Here is an 18134-nt window from a genome sequence, read left to right on the forward strand (position 1 = left end):
TTCTTAGGCCAAGATGCCATCTCTAAAATGTGTGTACTTGGTTGGCCTGTAGGGTGTCTAGTTTATGACCGACTTGCAGTAATGGTAACTGAGAAAATTATACATCGATTCCAATATGGAAAAAGGAGACACTTTAATTGAACAAATTAATAAATGTGATATTACATGGCCTATTGATTCATACGCCGTACATCACTGATGCTAAAGTGCAATACATTTTTAACAAACCTAGAGGGCACATTCATCATACACCTATCACAGGTGCCATGAAGCAACAGAGGCATCTTGACTGCTACTAGGGATACTTTGAACCCACTCCACCAATAGGGTGAGTTATTTTCACATGCACTGTTCACGGTTATTTACAGTCGAAGAATTTGACCACTACAGGTGTATGCTTCAAAGTCTTGTCGGGGGCATGAACCACTATACAAATGCAACACAAATACAGTGATTCCAGAATGTTTTTTTTTTAATGTATTTATAGTTTTTTCACAATATACCAATAACAGTATATGCCACAGTCACAACTCCTCCCCCACCAAGAACAAACACATGAAGTATCCACAGTGCCCGCCATGTCAACTCAATGATTCCAGAATTTTACTGTGATGGGGGAGCAACAGTTGAGGGGTGAGGGTGAAGGGAAAAATATGATGAGCAGTGGGAGGAGTAGGTTCGGGCAGGGTGTTTTTAATAAAAAAAACAAAAAACAAGTTGAGTGGGATGGGGAGGCGTGGGTGAAGCAAAGCACTAGCTTGTGTAGGAGATCATCATGTAGAGCACAGGGGTTAGTATTTGAAGGAGAAGCAGCACAAGAGAGCGAGACGAGAGAGAGAGACAGACAGACAAAATACATACACTCCCCAGTGCTGGAAGCAAAAGAAGAAAAGTAGTTCCGCGATGAGGAGCTGTGGAAGAATAAAAGTCATCCAATCAAAAAGATAAAATATAATAGAGAAGCTATGCTATAGAGGAAGGACAGAAAAAAGAAGAAGGAACGCCACTGCCAGTGAATCAGATGCATGTAAATGAGACTGACAAGAAAGCCAAATAACTGTAAGCAATGGGATCAACGAAAACATACTCCTTAAGTATTGGCCTTGTCCACAGTAGGTCTTTCGACAACAACAGCTGTGTGTGGGCAAGAGCTAAAGAAAGTGATTAAAATTAAGATATACTGTTTTTGATGAGAATGTGTATTGTACTGCAATAGCGACTGTGTGCTGGTTGAAGTTACACTTGGATCTAATTACTAGCAATCAGCCATCAGACACATATGGAAGTAATTAAAAACGTTATGTTAGGAATGTGTTTATTGATTTGGCTTAGATACGCAAAAACCTAAACACATGTAAGCAAATGGTCCGACATTACATGAAAACAAAATTATGCCGAGTCTTTGACTGGAAGCCACTGAAAAGTAAATTCATGTTATATTAAACATTGATGCTTTTAAAGATATGTTTGTCATTTTAATTAGTGAATATCTAGTTAAAAAAAACAAGATAAAGAACTCAATAAACCTAGTTTAATTAAGTCAGGCCACTTGTTTTGGGATTACGATCACTGTTGCTCTTTGACTAAGATTGGAATGTTACTTGCATTCTATTGTATATTTTTAATGTTACTTTATGTAATATTTATATAGGTTTTAATATCTATATTAACTATTAAATAAAAAATATTGATCATGGATACACAACAAAGATATCAACAACATGCCCTCCTATGTCTATGCAAACAGTGAAGAACATGTTACACAGGATGTCCTAGAAATCGAGGTAGTAAATTCTGGATAGGCCTCCTGGATCAAAGTGACAGAGCACTGTAGATTAACTAAAAATTACTTTGCTAGGTCTTTGGAGCTCTGCTTTGTGAACCCTATATCTTGTCTAACACCTTCAACGAAAATATTGCACATACCATACTAAGTCAAACTTAGTAAAGAGTATTTTAGAAAAAAGGGAGTCAATTTTAAGCAAGAAAGGTAAAATAACGTAACCCCAAAATAATGTAGTGTTAGGAATTCTGGAATCTCGCATTTAAATTGGGAGTGTTGGTGTAAAGGCAAATGTAGACATACATTTTAAATAGAAAATGAAAAATACAAACACCAGGAGTCAAAGCATTGTTAGCTGAAAAAGCTGAAAAGAACACAGGCTGCATTTCATGTCACAGGCTCCTCAAGGCAGTTATAGAGGTAAACTTGGACGCCAAGCCTTGCATCCATTTCATAAGGAAGCCCTGCTAATATTAGACCTTATTAGTGGTGGCTAGTGAAGTTTGAAAGTGGTGGGTCGAATATTGACCACCTAAAGGTTAGAATGTCAATGTTAGCGCAACCTGAACAAGGAGTGCTAACTGGATACGAACCCAAAGATCTTTTTGTAAAAACGTGGGGCAAAATTTTGTATTTCCCAACAAATACTCAAGCAATACTCAAGAGTTATTTGCTTGGTCCCTGATAACGACATAAGATGTGTCCAGTTTGTACTATTAATCAATTCTGATGTATGCATGATGTTTCAAAAACCCATGCACATGCATGCTATGTGAGTATACATGTAAAAGTAGATGTATAAAGGGTTATGCACATGTTTACATGTTTGTATACATATATACAGAAAGGAATGCATTTACACATATGCCCATGCATAAATGCATGCATACTTTAAAATAAAGATAAATATACACATGCATGCCACACACACATTCAATGTACACATGCCTTCTCAAAGAATCATTTCTTTATAATTTTTGCTCCGTGCTATATCTCGACATTGTCATGGTATTTTGTTAGTGTGACCAATCATTGTTAATTATCAGGTGTGGGGGCTGGATCACTCCGTGTCTAGTGGTTGGAGTTCTTGCAGCCATCTGAAATTGACCCATTTAAGTAATGAGCAGTTTATCCAGTTCTATTATTCTTTGCATTGTGCTCCTCGTAAATCTACTTTTGTAGTAGAAAATAATGGGAATAATAAAACAACTGGATACACTGACCCCACCTGGCAAGTGTAAGAGCTAATCCTCTGATTAATTGGGTGCTATGAAACTGACTTTCTGCAGTACTTTGCTTGAAACAAATAATATAAAAAGGTGATATAAATGATGGCTGGTGGTCCCAGAGGCCAAATGTTGGCAATTGATGCCTGAACTGTTTTTATTCTAATCCTATTTCCTCCTCTAGGTTGTTAACCAGTAGGCTCAAAACCTATGGGATTGCTCAGTACGTTATGCACCACCTGCTGTGATTTGTTTCTGACCAGCAGCTGGTAGATCAGAATATCCTTAACAATAATTCTCACAGCGGAATAAAGACTGAATTTAAACATACATATATATTGCAGTTTTTTAGTGCAATGAAAGATCTGCCAAAATGCCTTAGAATTCTTATGTAAGCTGTGCACCTGTTAAACCATAATATATACCTTTGTTTCTCTTTAATCAGTAAACAAACCACAGTATAAATGTGCAAGCCCACAGTGTTTATCCTTGACGAGGTATTCAGGATGGCACAATGTGGTAAATAAACCATTACAGAAATTATTATTTTGCATTGTATTCTCAAGCGAAGCTCATGTCCAAATTTAAGTGACTGTATAAATTCGGAACGGTGTATAATTATTGTCAAGACCAGGATGATGCTCGTGGTAGATGTGGAAGTTGCTCTGGTACCCTTGTAATTTTCACCAGTTTCCAGCAGCATGTGTGGGACTTTGAATATGTTTTGAGCAACAACATGAAAAGAACCAATCACACAGGCATACTTCTGCATATATGCAAACATACCATTATACATACACGCACAAGTACAGTTCAACATATAGTTAATGACATCATACAGACACTGCACAGTAAACAAGCAAGGAAAAGGCACAATACGCTTAAGTAAAATAAATCAAAGTCATGCAAGTAGAGTGTAACAAGGCAGGGCCCATATTAGAAAGTTAACAAACTGCAAGCAAAAGATAGCCATACTAAAGGAAGGTGTCATTCGATATAAAGACACTCAGGCCCTACTGTGAAAAGTGAAATCTAGCACATTAAATGAAGATATCTCACTGTAAGAATTATTACCTATAGTGTAAGTAGGCACGTTGTTGAAACACAGAAGCTAAGGCTCATCCTGTAAATCTACAGTCTGCACACTGCAGGAGCGAGTGTGGTGAATAATGGACACTTCAACTTAAAAATCGACAGCATTAAATACAATTACATTCAATCAAAAACACATCCCTTCCATCGGCTCTGTCCCTGCATAGGGAATTAGTTTCTGTGCAGGCAGTGTCAAAATAAACATGGAAGAAGGACCGTGAAACTGGAGCTTTCACTGGAACAAAGCGTGAAGGGATAACAGAATGAAAAATTTTGGTGACAATAATTTTCAATTTTGTTAAGGAAACGGAGGCGAGGATTATGCTTCTCCTTCTTCGCTGTGTATTATATCACAAAACATAGCAGCCAATAAGATTAACTTTTTTAGGATAAAACTACAAAACCCATAAACATGACATCAGAGCATCACCACCAATCGAAACCCATAGAGTTACATATATTTGAGAAGCTCCAGAACCCTTCCTCTTTCTTTACAGTGAGGAATAAAGTCTTAAATTCAAGAGAAAAAACAGTCTTAACAAGATGATGAAAACTGGATCCAGCATCGAATCAGCAGATTCCTCAAACCAGTAGGCCAAGAGACCCGAAGAAATACGTAGTCTACGTTTGGTCCATCACGCAGTCTTCTGACCAGACACTGGAATAAAAGAAAAAAATGTCTAATTAATATTCAGTTGGATACTGTTTGAATAAAAGTATTATACGTATGCAATCGTATAGGGGAATAAACATTGCAATGTATTTAGCAATAAATAAGAACAACCTGATCATAAGTGCATAGAGTTAAATGAACAGTTGAATGAACACACTATTCAGAGAAAACATTTTTGGGTGGGAAAGACTAACTCTATTGGGTGGGATAATCCTCGTCTCCACGTCCTTCATAGAATTGAAAATTCTAGTTGTGTATGCTAGAAAAATTTTCATTCTATGTCAGGACCGGAGGCTTTGGATTATGCTTGTTTAAAGCTGTTGTAAGACAACCAAGGCTACATCCAAAATCAGTTTGTAATAAAACATTTTGAATGTAGAGTCGGATGACAAGTGTGCTGTCCTCATTATTTCTTGCAACTGAGAACCAAGAGAAAAGGATTTCGATGCCATAGCACCTTGTACAGAGTGGGCCTCAAATACAGAAGTATTTATGCCTGCTGCAGTCAGGATCTATCTCACCCAACGAGCTAAGATACTGAAGATGAAGATACTGGATAGAAAGGCTTTTGAAGTGCAATTAAAAATTGGCCCCCAGGAGATTGACAAAATTCTCTGCTAAGGTCTTCATACTCCCTTAGACCTTGTACCACACACTGTTTGGCAAAAAAAACAAAAAACAAGTTGAGTGGGATGGGGAGGCGTGGGTGAAGCAAAGCACTAGCTTGTGTAGGAGATCATCATGTAGAGCACAGGGGTTAGTATTTGAAGGAGAAGCAGCACAAGAGAGCGAGACGAGAGAGAGAGAGAGACAGACAGACAAAATACATACACTCCCCAGTGCTGGAAGCAAAAGAAGAAAAGTAGTTCCGCGATGAGGAGCTGTGGAAGTATAAAAGTCATCCAATCAAAAAGATAAAATATAATAGAGAAGCTATGCTATAGAGGAAGGACAGAAAAAAGAAGAAGGAACGCCACTGCCAGTGAATCAGATGCAGGAAATGAGACTGACAAGAAAGCCAAATAACTGTAAGCAATGGGATCAACGAAAACATACTCATTAAGTATTGGCCTTGTCCACAGTAGGTCTTTCGACAACAACAGCTGTGTGTGGGCAAGAGCTAAAGAAAGTGATTAAAATTAAGATATACTGTTTTTGATGAGAATGTGTATTGTACTGCAATAGCGACTGTGTTCTGGTTGAAGTTACACTTGGATCTAATTACTAGCAATCAGCCATCAGACACATATGGAAGTAATTAAAAACGTTATGTTAGGAATGTGTTTATTGATTTGGCTTAGATACGCAAAAACCTAAACACATGTAAGCAAATGGTCCGACATTACATGAAAACAAAATTATGCCGAGTCTTTGACTGGAAGCCACTGAAAAGTAAATTCATGTTATATTAAACATTGATGCTTTTAAAGATATGTTTGTCATTTTAATTAGTGAATATCTAGTTAAAAAAAACAAGATAAAGAACTCAATAAACCTAGTTTAATTAAGTCAGGCCACTTGTTTTGGGATTACGATCACTGTTGCTCTTTGACTAAGATTGGAATGTTACTTGCATTCTATTGTATATTTTTAATGTTACTTTATGTAATATTTATATAGGTTTTAATATCTATATTAACTATTAAATAAAAAATATTGATCATGGATACACAACAAAGATATCAACAACATGCCCTCCTATGTCTATGCAAACAGTGAAGAACATGTTACACAGGATGTCCTAGAAATCGAGGTAGTAAATTCTGGATAGGCCTCCTGGATCAAAGTGACAGAGCACTGTAGATTAACTAAAAATTACTTTGCTAGGTCTTTGGAGCTCTGCTTTGTGAACCCTATATCTTGTCTAACACCTTCAACGAAAATATTGCACATACCATACTAAGTCAAACTTAGTAAAGAGTATTTTAGAAAACAGGGAGTCAATTTTAAGCAAGAAAGGTAAAATAACGTAACCCCAAAATAATGTAGTGTTAGGAATTCTGGAATCTCGCATTTAAATTGGGAGTGTTGGTGTAAAGGCAAATGTAGACATACATTTTAAATAGAAAATGTAAAATACAAACACCATGAGTCAAAGCATTGTTAGCTGAAAAAGCTGAAAAGAACACAGGCTGCATTTCATGTCACAGGCTCCTCAAGGCAGTTATAGCGGTAAACTTGGACGCCAAGCCTTGCTTCTATTTCATAAGGAAGCCCTGCTAATATTAGACCTTATTAGTGGTGGCTAGTGAAGTTTGAAAGTGGTGGGTCGAATATTGACCACCTAAAGGTTAGAATGTCAATGTTAGCGCAACCTGAACAAGGAGTGCTAACTGGATACGAACCCAAAGATCTTTTTGTAAAAACGCGGGGCAAAATTTTGTATTTCCCAACAAATACTCAAGCAATACTCAAGAGTTATTTGCTTGGTCCCTGATAACGACATGTGTCCAGTTTGTACTATTAATCAATTCTGATGTATGCATGATGTTTCAAAAACCCATGCACATGCATGCTATGTGTGTATACATGTAAAAGTAGATGTATAAAGGGTTATGCACATGTTTACATGTTTGTATACATGTATACAGAAAGGAATGCATTTACACATATGCCCATGCATAAATGCATGCACACTTTAAAATAAAGATAAATATACACATGCATGCCACACACACATTCAATGTATACATGCCTTCTCAAAGAATCATTTCTTTATAATTTTTGCTCCGTGCTATATCTCGACATTGTCATGGTATTTTGTTAGTGTGACCAATCATTGTTAATTATCAGGTGTGGGGGCTGGATCACTCGGTGTCTAGTGGTTGGAGTTCTTGGAGCCATCTGAAATTGACCCATTTAAGTAATGAGCAGTTTATCCAGTTCTATTATTCTTTGCATTGTGCTCCTCGTAAATCTACTTTTGTAGTAGAAAATAATGGGAATAATAAAACAACTGGATACACTGACCCCACCTGGCAAGTGTAAGAGCTAATCCTCTGATTAATTGGGTGCTATGAAACTGACTTTCTGCAGTACTTTGCTTGAAACAAATAATATAAAAAGGTGATATAAATGATGGCTGGTGGTCCCAGAGGCCAAATGTTGGCAATTGATGCCTGAACTGTTTTTATTCTAATCCTATTTCCTCCTCTAGGTTGTTAACCAGTAGGCTCAAAACCTATGGGATTGCTCAGTACGTTATGCACCACCTGCTGTGATTTGTTTCTGACCAGCAGCTGGTAGATCAGAATATCCTTAACAATAATTCTTACAGCGGAATAAAGACTGAATTTAAACATACATATATAAAGCAGTTTTTTAGTGCAATGAAAGATCTGCCAAAATGCCTTAGAATTCTTATGTAAGCTGTGCACTTGTTAAACCATAATATATACCTTTGTTTCTCTTTAATCAGTAAACAAACCACAGTATAAATGTGCAAGCCCACAGTGTTTATCCTTGACGAGGTATTCAGGATGGCACAATGTGGTAAATAAACCATTACAGAAATTATTATTTTGCATTGTATTCTCAAGCGAAGCTCATGTCCAAATTTAAGTGACTGTATAAATTCGGAACGGTGTATAATTATTGTCAAGACCAGGATGATGCTCGTGGTAGATGTGGAAGTTGCTCTGGTACCCTTGTAATTTTCACCAGTTTCCAGCAGCATGTGTGGGACTTTGAATATGTTTTGAGCAACAACATGAAAAGAACCAATCACACAGGCATACTTCTGCATATATGCAATCATACCATTATATATACACGCACAAGTACAGTTCAACATATAGTTAATGACATCATACAGACACTGCACAGTAAACAAGCAAGGAAAAGGCACAATACGCTTAAGTAAAATAAATCAAAGTCATGCAAGTAGAGTGTAACAAGGCAGGGCCCATATTAGAAAGTTAACAAACTGCAAGCAAAAGAGAGCCATACTAAAGGAAGGTGTCATTCGATATAAAGACACTCAGGCCCTACTGTGAAAAGTGAAATCTAGCACATTAAATGAAGATATCTCACTGTAAGAATTATTACCTATAGTGTAAGTAGGCACGTTGTTGAAACACAGAAGCTAAGGCTCATCCTGTAAATCTACAGTCTGCACACTGCAGGAGCGAGTGTGGTGAATAATGGACACTTCAACTCAAAAATCGACAGCATTAAATACAATTACATTCAATCAAAAACACATCCCTTCCATCGGCTCTGTCCCTGCATAGGGAATTAGTTTCTGTGCAGGCAGTGTCAAAATAAACATGGAAGACGGACCGTGAAACTGCAGCTTTCACTGGAACAAAGCGTGAAGGGATAACAGAATGAAAAATTTTGGTGACAATAATTTTCAATTTTGTTAAGGAAACGGAGGCGAGGATTATGCTTCTCCTTCTTCGCTGTGTATTATATCACAAAACATAGCAGCCAATAAGATTAACTTTTTTAGGATAAAACTACAAAACCCATAAACATGACATCAGAGCATCACCACCAATCGAAACCCATAGAGTTACATATATTTGAGAAGCTCCAGAACCCTTCCTCTTTCTTTACAGTGAGGAATAAAGTCTTAAATTCAAGAGAAAAAACAGTCTTAACAAGATGATGAAAACTGGATCCAGCATCGAATCAGCAGATTCCTGAAACCAGTAGGCCAAGAGACCCGAAGAAATACGTAGTCTACGTTTGGTCCATCACGCAGTCTTCTGACCAGACACTGGAATAAAAGAAAAAAATGTCTAATTAATATTCAGTTGGATACTGTTTGAATAAAAGTATTATGCGTATGCAATCGTATAGGGGAATAAACATTGCAATGTATTTAGCAATAAATAAGAACAACCTGATCATAAGTGCATAGAGTTAAATGAACAGTTGAATGAACACACTATTCAGAGAAAACATTTTTGGGTGGGAAAGACTAACTCTATTGGGTGGGATAATCCTCGTCTCCACGTCCTTCATAGAATTGAAAATTCTAGTTGTGTATGCTAGAAATTATTTCATTCTATGTCAGGACCGGAGGCTTTGGATTATGCTTGTTTAAAGCTGTTGTAAGACAACCAAGGCTACATCCAAAATCAGTTTGTAATAAAACATTTTGAATGTAGAGTCGGATGACAAGTGTGCTGTCCTCATTATTTCTTGCAACTGAGAACCAAGAGAAAAGGATTTAGATGCCATAGCACCTTGTACAGAGTGGGCCTCAAATACAGAAGTATTTATCCCTGCTGCAGTCAGGATCCATCTCACCCAATGAGCTAAGATACTGAAGATGAAGATACTGGATAGATACTGGATAGGAAGGCTTTTGAAGTGCAATTAAAAATTGCCCCCCAGGAGATTGACAACATTCTCTGCTAAGGTCTTCATACTCCCTTAAACCTTGTACCACACACTGTTTGGCATTTTCTGGCAAAACTAGGATAGGTTCTTGCCTTGAAAAAGTCTTTGTTCTTCTAGATATTGAAAAGGAAACTCCATTTGAGGACAAGACACGACCAGAAATGTCTAGAGCTCTCACGTCTGACACTCTTTTACATGATATTAAACACAACAACATAGTCAGTTTAGCTGACAATTGCTTGCTGGATAAGTCTGCGTCACAAGGCCATTGTCTTAAAAAACCTAAGATGATATTTACATCCCAGAGATGAGCATACTTCTGTGAAGGAGGATTAGCCAATCGGATACCCCTTATCACCCTAGACACAAGAGGATGTTCCCCTATTGGTTTCCCGTCTAGGAATACATGGACTGCTGATATAGCAGATCTATAATTATTCACTGAGCAGAAACTCAGCGCTTCAGAAGCTATCTCTGCCAAGAAATTGACCACAGAAGCAACTGGGGCCCCCAAGGGATCCAAATCCTGAGGGCTGCAATAACCCACCTATGTACGCCATGCCGAGGAATAACGTTTATGGGTGGAGTCTGACCAAGATGCTGAGATGAAGGAAGCAGATTGCTCCGAAAGGTCTGGCAGGTGCCAACGTTGCCTGAAATGTGCCAGGCCTTGAGGTGTAATTTGTCCTGGGTTAGAAGAGGATGTGTCTGACCTGCTGGGGTCCAACAATAGCTCTACAATTGAGGAAATCTGAACTGGGAAGTCCCTGGACATTTCCAGGAGAACTAGAAACCAAGGCTGAGCTCTCCAGAGAGGGGTGTCAGAGTCAGCTCTGCCTTCTGAATGAGGGATTGAGACGCTACTCTGGGTATCATTATGAAAGCGGGAAAGGCATATATAAGAGGCCCTGTCCACTGTTGAAGAAAGGCATCTGTGGCTATGGCCAGGGGATCTGGTCTCCAAGAGTAGAACTGATGCAGTTGATGGGAGAGACAAGACGCAAAGAGGCTTGAAACACAGAGGCATGGAGTTTTCAATCACTGGGATCTTTGAGGAATCTGAAATTCCAGTCCCTATCGTATTGAGTTGACCTGGAAGGTATTCCGCCGTTACTGAGATCTGATTCTGGAGGCAATAGTGCCAAAACGCCTTTGCTATCTCCACTAGAATACAAGACCTCGTCCTGCCTAGCTCATTGATGTAACGCACCGCAGAGACGCTGTCCATGCGCAACAGAATGCAACAGTTGGAAGGGGGGGCAGACGTTTTATGGCGAATGAGCCTGCTAACAACTCCAAGCTGATCCAAAACTCGTCATGGGACCAACGCCCTCCTGTGGAGACGGAGTTGCATCTGGCACCCCAGCCCCATTTGCTGGCATCTGATTCCAGAATGATATCCGGATGAGAGCCGTGTGGTCGAGCCACCATTACAGCTCTCAACCCGTCTTTACACTGATCAAAAATCCCAGCTCCTGGAGCAACTGTATGATCCAATCTAAAGGTTGCATGAGGAAGTGGGCGTCTTGGGCCATCAGGAACATATTGCCTAAATAGATGATCATCCGAACTCCTTTGGCCTGGAGATTCTCTACTACGTGGTACATAACCTTGGTGAAGCTGTTCCAAACTAAACTAACATTCTAGGAGAAATGATGTCTCAGGAGCAAGAACCCACAAGCATCACAATGGATGACTGGCATCATCATCGGAAATGCTCCACGCCAGGCTGGCGCTGCAACACCTGATGGGCTCCCTGGACGGGGGCTCTTGACCGTATTAATTTTATAATAGCTAATCGGTTCGAATTATGAAAACAAAAATGCCTGCATTCAGGCACCGGCACTGGTGGAGAGAACAAAACTGTGGAAATAAAATTGGTTATTCATCCCATAAATCCATCATAATTTTAATCAGTTCAATCAGGGAATGTAGACCAAGATTAAAAATAACCATGAAAGTCACAAATTGAGTGCAATGCTCAATTACTTTCAAAGAGCAAAAAACGCAGAGGACTACAGCAATTAAGGTACCTCTAAACTAGTGTCAACATGTTTCGCGTTTTTCGGTCCAACAGGATCCATTGACGCTTCATCAGGACCAAACATCAATACTTCTTCTCCAAATAGTACAAAAAATCAATCAAAAGATAAAGAGAAAACCCAAATTTTAGGAGTGCAGATCAGTCACTTACGTCAAGCAAACTGGTTGAGTCAAAAGAAGGTCGTCTTAGAAAAAAGAAAGGTTACAACACCAAAGGTACACAAGTAGTGGTTGCAGAGGTGCATATGTGAAATAACTCTGTGATGAGTCATAATTAAAATACATGAGGTCAGGCTTACCACCCTTAATTCGAGATCGGGCCCCTTGGGAAGCGCATTCCAAGGACTCCAAAAGACACTGTTCATAATAAAACAGATAATGGTAGGTTATGTATAAGCAAAAACATTTTTTTGAAAGTATATGAGGTGAAAAATGAGGTCTCAAAATGTATCACAAGTCCATAGAGGAATGGAAACTAGTCATGGTTAAGGTAAGAATGCTTTATAAAATATCCCCGTAGTGGCTGCAATTTTACCAAAATATACACGGTCCGCTCTTCAGGACCTAAGTGACAAGCATCAGTAGTTGAAGTGCACGGTTTAACTAATGCGGGCGTAAAGGTAAAAATGCAATCACACCATCAAACTATGTGGGTACTCACAATTATGTTGGAGGTCCTTTGCCATGGACCTAACCTCTGGACAGCGTTCCCACAACAAACTGGAACGGGCGCTGTCAGAGTCTTTAAGTAGACGCCGCAAGGCACGGAAGTGTAGTGCCTTCCGGCTCGCGCAAGTCTACAGCTACTGACACTAAGGAAGGACTACGAAACCGGCCGAGTGAGGGCCAGAGTCACCAAAATAATGGAAGGAGAACCCCTCCAAAGGAATAATGGAGGGGGAAACCTTCCTTGGCCAGCAGTAGTTGTAAAATGTATTTGGCCAAAATTATAGTGGCCAGAAAGTCAACCAAATGTATAAACCAAGTACAATTCAAAACCCAGTCAGGGAAAGCGCTATTTAATAAAAATTTGTAAAAGTAGTAAAAATAGTAAAAAAAATAAGCATAAAAAATGTGTATGTCAATAGGTCTGCAGCTATGGAGCAAACAAAAACAACTCCGATGTCAGCCAAATGAGACCGAGGGTCACTCAAATGAAGGACAACCCTTCCAAAGGGGTAAAGGAAAGGAGAGCCTTCCGTGGCAAGCAGCAATATGAAAGGTTGAGTAATCCAAAATTATTGCTACAAAAACACGGACATTGTAGCCAAATGCGCAATTCAAGGCGCAATAACAGAAGTAATGAGAAAAGGCGCTGTTTGATATTAAAATCAGGGAATTGGTAAGTAAAGAAGGACATGTATCTTATAGGGTAGATCAAGTTCTCACCCGGTGAGGAAAAGTAGAATATCAGAGGCAATTCGCCAGGATCCTGGTGAATGGATCGTAGTTGTAATCAAGAGAGAGAGGTCCAGGGGATATCATCATTCAGACCCCGTTTATTGGTCCCTAATTCGAACACACACCTTGGTTCAGTCCTAAAGAGGGAACCAGTGTCATATGGTTGAATTTGGGGTGCTTCTAAAATTACCCACCAAAGGTCATGTGGAGTATGTGGGGTTTCCAAAAAGTGCGTGCAAAGTTTTGTAGTAACTCTTTTGCATCTGATGTTGCTTCTATGTTCATTGATGCGAGTCTTTACGGGTCGTGTTGTCATGCCGATGTAACGTAAATTGCACGTAATCATGTAGATGCAATTTTTTGTGTGTTTCTTAAGACGCCAGATCCCGATAGGATCTAGATCCAATGTCGTCAAATGTCTAGTCAGCGGACAAACGCTAAAACTACCACTGAGATGATGACCCTCCATTGGGGGTAGGTCCCATAAAGTCCTTTGAGAGGGGCAGTCCCGTGGGAGACGTGGACGAGTGTGGAAAACAATGTCCTTAATATTGGCCGTACGTTTAAATGCAAAAAGAGGTCTTGGAACAGTCAGCCCCCCACTCGTTAAGATTGGCCATCTCTTACTAATCAATTTCTTGATTGTATTAGATAAGGGAGTGTAAGTGGACACACATGTTAATCTAGTCTGGGGGCCCTTATCAACAGTGGTTAAAAGGGCGTCCCTGTTATTGTTCCTGGCTCTTTTGCGTGCCTGGTGGACTATTCTAGGGGGATAATGACGTTCATGAAGTTTCTCTTGGAGAGCATCAGCCTGATGATCAAATTCTTGAGGTGAGCTACAATTGCGTCTTAGTCGTAAAAACTGGCCAACAGGTAAGTTATCCCGCAAGGACTTTGGATGATGACTCTTGTATAACAAGAGTGAATTGCGATCCACTGGCTTATGGTAAATACTAGTAAGCAATTTACCATTATTGATGGAGATCATGAGATCTAAAAAAGGTAACTGGGTAGAAGACACAGTGGCTGTAAATTTCAAAAAGGGGTCAAGGGTATTGACCCAAGTTGTGAAGTGCTCAGCAGTTATTAATGGGCCCTGCCATATAATTAAAATGTCATTAATATAACGCCGCCATAATCTAATGAAGTTCTGAAAGGGATTGCATGGGGGTAAAATGTGTTTCTTTTCGAAATCATACATATATAGGCAGGCTAAACTGGGTGCAAATGTGCTCCCCATAGATGTCCCTCAGATCTGATGAAAAAATTGGTCCTCAAAGAGGAAGAAATTATCTGTCAGAGCAAGCGTAACACATTGCATAATGAAAGGAACAGGGGTCGATAAAGCGGTGGGAGCTTCAAAAAGGGCTGATTCAATTACCCGTAAAGTAGCTTCTTGTAGAATATTAGTGTATAAAGCTTCCACATCCAAAGTGATAATACCTTGTACATCCCCGGAGTCATTGATGGTTTCGATTAAGTTTAGGACATCTATGGTATCTTTCAAGTAAGTTGAGGAATTTTTCACTAGTGACTGTAAAAATTGGTCACAAAAAATTGACAAAGGTTCTACGATGGAACCTAAACCTGAGACAATTGGACGTCCGGGGGGGGAGGGGGGTAGGGTCTTGTGCCTTTGTGAATCTTGGGTAAACAATAAAAGTATGGAGTACGAGGATGCGGTGTATCAAGAAATTCTGCCTCCTTAGGAGAAATCCAAGAATTATTCCTGGCTTCTTCAATGAGACATCTGATCTGGATCTGTAACCTCCCAGTGGGGTCACTTGTTATCCTCGCGTAGTACGTGGAGTCACTCAAGAGACGTAAACATTCACGTCTATAATCAATGGAATCCATGATCACAATGGCACCGCCTTTGTCCGCCTGCTTAATGGTTATATTGGGGTCTGAGGCTAAGGATGGCAGAGCCCTCTTCTCTTTTGTCGCCTGCATATTGAACTTGCTCAATTCTTCCGTAAAAGTCGACTGCATTTTTTCTTTACTGACAAACCTACGGAACCACAATTGACTGATTCTGGTTTAAAGAAACCTTCACTCTTTGTTCCATCACCAGTGACTATGCCTAGTGAGGTCTTAACTTTTGAAAAAGCAGTACTAGCTGATCTCAATCAATTGCGCCCAAAACATACGTATATCAACGTGCCAACGAAAGAGAAGAGGGCTCTGCTATCCTTAGCCTCGGACCCCAATATAACCATTAAGCAGGCGGACAAAGGCGGTGCCATTGTGATCATGGATTCCATTGATTATAGATGTGAATGTTTACGTCTCTTGAGTGACTCCAAGTACTACGCGAGGATAACAAGTGACCCCACTGGGAGGTTACAGACCCAGATTAGATGTCTCATTGAAGAAGCCAGGAATAATTCTTGGATTTCTCCTAAGGAGGCAGAATTTCTTGATACACTGCATCCTCGTACTCCATACTTTTCTTGTTTACCCAAGATTCACAAAGGCACAAGACCGCCCCCCCCCCACCCCACCCCCCTCCGGACATCCAATTGTCTCAGGTTTAGGTTCCATCCTAGAACCTTTGTCAATTTTTTGTGACCACTTTTTACAGCCACTAGTGAAAAATTCCTCAACTTACTTGAAAGATACCAAAGATGCCCTAAACTTAATCGAAACCATAAATGATGACTCCGGGGATGTACAAGGTATTATCACTTTGGATGTTGAAGCTTTATACACTAATATTCCACAAGAAGTTACTTTACGGGTAATTGAATCGGCCCTCTATGAAGCTCCCACCGCTTTATCTACCCCTGTTCCTTTCATTATGCAATGTGCTACGCTTGCTCTGACAGAGAATTTCTTCCTCTTTGATGACCAAATTTTTCATTAGATCCGAGGGACATCTATGGGGAGCACATTTGCATCCAGTTTAGCCTGCCTATATATGTATGACTTAAAAAAGAAACACATTTTACCCCCATGCAATCCCTTTCAGAACTTCATTAGATTATGGCGGTATTATATTAACGACATTTTAATTATATGGCAGGGCCCATTAACAACTGCTGAGCACTTCACAACTTGGGTCAATACCCTTGACCCCTTTTTGAAATTTACAGCCACTGTGTCTTCTACCCAGTTACCTTTTTTAGATCTCATGATCACCATCAATAATGGTAAATTGCTTAGTAGTATTTACCATAAGCCAACGGATTGCAATTCACTAGTTATATGAGAGTCATCATCCAAAGTCCTTGCAGGATAACTTACCTGTTGGCCAGTTTTTACGATTAAGACGCAATTGTAGCTCACCTCAAGAATTTGATCATCAGGCTGATGCTCTCCAAGAGAAACTTCATGAACGTCATTATCCCCCTAGAATAGTCCACCAGGCACGCAAAAGAGCCAGGAACAATAACAGGGACGCCCTATTAACCACTGTTGATAAGGGCCCCCAAACTAGATTAACATGTGTGTCCACTTACACTCCCTTATCTACTACAATCAAGAAATTGATTAGTAAGAGATGGTCAATCTTAACGAGTGGGGGGCTGACTGTTCCAAGATCTCTTTTTGCATTTAAACGTACGGCCAATATTAAGGACATTGTTGTCGACACTCGTCCACGTCTCCCACAGGACTGCCCCTCTCAAAGGACTTTATGGGACCTACCCCCAGTGGAGGGTCATCATCCCTGTGGTAGTTGTAGCGTTTGTCCGCTGACTAGACATTTGACAACATTGGATCTAGATCCTATCGGGATCTGGCATCTTAAGAAACACACCAACTGTAACACAAAAAATTGCATCTACATGATTACAAGTCCGTGCAATTTACGTTACATCGGCATGACAACACGACCCGTAAAGACTCGCATCAATGAACATAGAAGCAACATCAGATGCAAAAGAGTTACTACAAAATTTTGCACGCACTTTTTGGAAACCTCATACTCCAGATGATCTTTGGTGGGTAATTTTAGAAGCACCCCGAATTCAACCATATGACACTGGTTCCCTTTTTAGGACTGTACAAAGATGGGTGTTCAAATTAGGGACTAATAAACGGGGTCTGAATGAGGATATCCCCTGGACCTCTCTCTCTTGATTACAACTACAATCCATTCACCAGGATCCTGGCGAATTGCCTCTGATATTCTACTTTTCCTCAGCAGGTGAGAACTTGATCTACCCTATAAGATACATGTCCTTCTTTACTTACCAATTTCCTGATTCTAATATCAAACAGCGCTTTTTCTCATTACTTCTGTTATTGCGCCTTGAATTGCGCATTTGGCTATACATGTCCGTGTTTTTGTAGCAATAATTTTGGATTAATCAACCTTTGATATTGCTGCTTGCCAAGGAAGGCTCTCCTTTCCATTACCCCTTTGGAAGGGTTGTCTTTCATTTGTGTGACCCTCAGTCTCATTTGGCTGACATCAGAGTTGTTTTTGTTTGCTCCATAGCTGCAGGCCTATTGACATACACATTCTTTCTGCTTATTTTTTGTACTATTTTTACTACTTTGACTCATTTTTATTAAATAGCGCTTTCCCTGACTGGGTTTTGAATTGTACTTGGTT

This window comes from Pleurodeles waltl, chromosome 6, assembly GCF_031143425.1.
Source record: "Pleurodeles waltl isolate 20211129_DDA chromosome 6, aPleWal1.hap1.20221129, whole genome shotgun sequence".
In the NCBI taxonomy this organism is placed as follows: Eukaryota; Metazoa; Chordata; class Amphibia; order Caudata; family Salamandridae; genus Pleurodeles; species Pleurodeles waltl.